The sequence below is a fragment of the Schistocerca cancellata genome, chromosome 1 (assembly GCF_023864275.1).
Source record: "Schistocerca cancellata isolate TAMUIC-IGC-003103 chromosome 1, iqSchCanc2.1, whole genome shotgun sequence".
Lineage (NCBI taxonomy): Eukaryota > Metazoa > Arthropoda > Insecta > Orthoptera > Acrididae > Schistocerca > Schistocerca cancellata.
Window position 1 is genome coordinate 288,363,422 of NC_064626.1, and position 4,226 is coordinate 288,367,647.

A 4,226-nucleotide genomic window follows, 5' to 3' on the forward strand; every position below is an offset into this window, starting at 1 on the left:
TATGCTGCATAAACGAAGATTTATTCAGTGATATATATCAACATGTTACTCATGGCAACATATCAAGAACAACAGCAACTCACCTAAGAACTTAAACAGCAACACTAATACCATTACTATGTAATAAAATGTGAAATTGTAATTTATGCTTTTGTTTACATTCTACCACAATGTTCATATTTCAGTATTGAATCAAAGACTTAACTCAGTCACTCATTCTTGATAACATCATCACTGGTAAATAAATGTCGTGTGACTAGGGTCTCCCGTTGGGTAGACCGTTTGCCAGGTGCAAGTCTTTCAATTTGACGCCACTTCGGTGACTTGCGCATTGATGGGGATGAAATGATGATGATTAGGACAACACAACACCCAGTCCCTGAGTGGAGAAAATCTCCAACTCAGCCAGGAATCGAACACGGGCCCTTAGAATTGACAGTCTGTCATGCTGACCACTTAGCTACTGGGGGCAGACATCATCACTGGTAGTACCTTAGTAAAGATATCTGCTGCTTGATGTTTTGCTGAAACACTCATTAATTTTTGACTGGTGTCACTATAACAGAACTCGTTAATTTTCTGAACTAAATTCCATCTTCAATTCCACCTTTTAGATAGCGAAAAATTCATTTAACCAATCTAAGGCAGGTGACTCTTGTGCTCTTGAAGCGAAATTTACAGCATATGTTACATCTGGACATGTTACTAATTTAAGTAAGTGAAATTACCAATAATCTCTAGGTAAGTGTCAGTATCACTAGCTGGCAGTGAATCACCAAGTACCCACCCAAGTTCAGTTGGTAATGATAGTGGATTTCCATCACTCATACCATAACACACCAACATTCTTTTTGCATATGCAATGTGATTAATCTTCATACAATTTTCAAATCTTTGAATTTGGAGGTCAAGAAAGCAATCCACTTCACCAGCCACAATATCAAACTCTTCTTACAATTGTAACTGTAGTAACACTCCAGAATGAGATTTCCACTCTGCAGCGGAGTGTGCGCTGATATGAAACTTCCTGGCAGATTAAAACTGTGCGCCCGACCGAGACTCGAACTCGGGACCTTTGCCTTTCGCGGGCAAGTGCTCTACCAACTGAGCTACCGAAGCACGACTCACGCCCGGTCTCAGGCTGTGGCTAAGCCATGTCTCCGCAATATCCTTTCTTTCAGGAGTGCTAGTTCTGCAAGTTTCGCAGAAGAGCTTCTGTAAAGTTTGGAAGGTAGGAGACGAGATACTGGCAGAAGTAAAGCTGTGAGACCGGGCGTGAGTCGTGCTTCGATGGCTCAGTTGGTAGAGCACTTGCCCGCGAAAGGCAAAGGTCCCGAGTTCGAGTCTCGGTCGGGCGCACAGTTTTAATCTGCCAGGAAGTTTCATATGTAGTAACACTGTTCACGTTTACGTCGCACTTCACTTAGCGTAGACCGGGACTGTGTCCTAGGCATGCCCGATGTTAACTGACTGGGCACGGCCCGTGCTGCCGCAGTTGTTGTGGTTGTTATGCTGGCAGAGGTCGCGTCCGAATTCTCGCGTGCCCTCTGGTGGACCGGACTCTACTTGCGGCAACTACCGTCCGTGACGCGCCGTGCCAATGTGCGCCTCCCGCGATCTTTCTGGTGGCTACTGCACTCCTCCTCCTTCGGGGGATGAAGCCACTGTGATCCACTGCGTCGGAAGGTGGAGCGTCGGGCAGGAGCGATGACCTCCACATCCATTGGAAGGCCGGAGTCGAGGGGATCTGCCAACCCTCGAGCTGGAACCTTCGAATACGGCTGGAAGTGACCCACACGAAGAGGCCTCCGTCGTCCCACAACCGGAGCCCGGGACAGAACAGGTGACAAGCTGTCGAACTCCGAATCCTGTCCACCTCAGGATGGGCAAGACCCAGTGGCGGGAACGATGGGGAAGGGACGACCCCAGGTGAACCAGCCTCCTGAGAAACCGGGCCTGCTAGGGGGGCCGGCCTTCGCTGGGGCATCTCGAACGATGGCGATGCCGGTGCTGGAGCTACTGGAGGCTGCCAAGGCTGAGAACCATCGCAGTGCGGCAGAGTCACAGTGGGGAGAGGAGGTAACATCCCCTGCAAAACCAACACAGGTGCCGGCAATGGGGAAGCCGGTGTCCGAGAGGTCGGAGGGTGGGTGCCCAAACGTGGACGTAGCTGATTTTGGTGACGACGTACCACCCGGTTCCCCGCCTGCAAGGTATAGAGCCAGCGGCCATTTCGGCGCAGGACCACCGCCGGTATTCAACGTGGATTGCAACCAAACCCACGGGCCCAGACGGACATACCCAGTGGAAAGCCAGGTACTCCGTTTTGCGAAGACTGGCGAGGACCAGGCCGGAGGAGGTGCAGCAGAGTCCTAGGTTGACGCCCATGGAGGAGCTCTGTGGGGCTGCGTTCGCCCATTGGTGTGGTTCGGTATGCCGTCAGGAAAAATGTCAATGCTTCCTCCGCAGGAAATTCGTGCACATACTTTTTCATCTGTGTCTTAAATGTGCGCACCATGCGCTCGGCTTCCCCATTCGATTATGGATGGAAGGGGGGAGAGCAAACGTGCCGAATACTGAAGCGCCTACAAAAATCCTGGAAGGTCTGCGAAAGAACGACCCTACTCGTCGCCAATTGTGTAGTAACACTGTTCACGTTTACGTCGTACTTCACTTAGCGTAGACCGGGACTGTATCCTAGGCATTCCCGATGTTAACTGACTGAGAACGGCCCGTGCTGCTGGAGTTGTTGTTATGCCGGCAGAGGTCACGTCCGAATTCTCGTGTGCCCTCTGGTGGACCGGACTCTACTTGCGGCAACTACCGTCCGTGACGCGCCGTACCAATGTGCACCTCCCGCGATCTTTCTGGTGGCTACTGCAGTAACTATGAAAGTGAACTTAAAAATGTTGGTAAGTCACAAAAATAATACAGATACATGTGGTACTGAATCCTTTATTGTGCTCATGATGCATTTCAGGAATAGCCCATCATCAGATGAGCTGTCAACAAATAATAAATAGAAGTGTAAATAATGATATCATACAGTATAGTTATATGAAAGAAATGAAGTTACATGAATCTCAAATGAAATTAATTGTGCACAATTTTGAAAAACTTAAGTACATACCACCCAGGAACATTACTGAATTGACCAGGCCATTGAATAATGTTTGCACAAATATCAAGCAAAACATGTGCCACTGTATACAAGAAGTAGACCTAACCAGTGGCTGACTACAGTTACGGTGTCAAGGCAATGATAATGTACGCTTATGTTGCTAGAGGCCAGCACTTCTGATGATTGTGCTATACAGAAATGTTAATATAAAATAATAAAAGCTCAATTAAAATAATTATTTCATTTTTACCAGCACAGTAGTGGAAGAAAATCAACAGAAAAACACAATGCAAGAGTGCAGATTTCTTAAAACAAACATACTGTTACATGTCATCTTTATATTTGAAATATGACTTAAGAAAAACTGTTCACTAATAAATTTACATGTGGTCATTAAGAATTTCACAAAACATAGAGAAAGTAAACAGAAAGAATAGCCAGATGGGGACTTTTTTTGTTGATTTCTACCCACAAGTAAACCACTGGAAAAATCAAAGAACCACCTATGACTGCTTGAACTCTGCTCGTTTATTTTAAGTTCTTAGCCTACATGATTACTCACATACATTTCAGTTTCTTCTAAAATGTCCAATACTATACTTTCATTACCAAAATGCAAAATGGAGATATTGTCTTCTATGTTCTTAAGCTGTTGATATTAGTTCTCCTGTACAGGGCTATTACAAATGATTGAAGCAATTTCATAAATTCACTGTAGCTCCATTCATTGACATATGGTCACGACACACTACAGATACGTAGAAAAACTCAAAGTTTTGTTCAGCTGAAGCCGCACTTCAGGTTTCTGCCGCCAGAGCGCTCGAGAGCGCAGTGAGACAAAATCGCGACAGGAGCCGAGAAAGCGTATGTCATGCTTGAAATGCACTCACATCAGTCAGTCATAACAGTGCAACGACACTTCAGGACGAAGTTCAACAAAGATCCACCAACTGCTAACTCCATTCGGCGATGGTATGCGCAGTTTAAAGCTTCTGGATGCCTCTGTAAGGGGAAATCAACGGGTCGGCCTGCAATGAGCGAAGAAATGGTTGAACGCGTGCGGGCAAGTTTCACGCGTAGCCCACGAAGTCGACGAATAAAGCAA

General features: G+C 46.4%; 2 non-coding genes across 2 annotated transcripts; one reads left to right on the plus strand and one right to left on the minus strand.

Annotated features, from left to right (window-relative positions):
- Positions 1-1,044: 1,044 nt before the first annotated feature.
- On the minus strand, positions 1,045-1,119 carry Trnas-cga (transfer RNA serine (anticodon CGA)). The gene has a single exon. It is a non-coding gene; the product is annotated as a tRNA-Ser (tRNA).
- A 165-nt stretch (positions 1,120-1,284) lies between these two features.
- Trnas-cga (transfer RNA serine (anticodon CGA)) lies at positions 1,285-1,359 on the plus strand. The gene has a single exon. It is a non-coding gene; the product is annotated as a tRNA-Ser (tRNA).
- Positions 1,360-4,226: the final 2,867 nt, after the last annotated feature.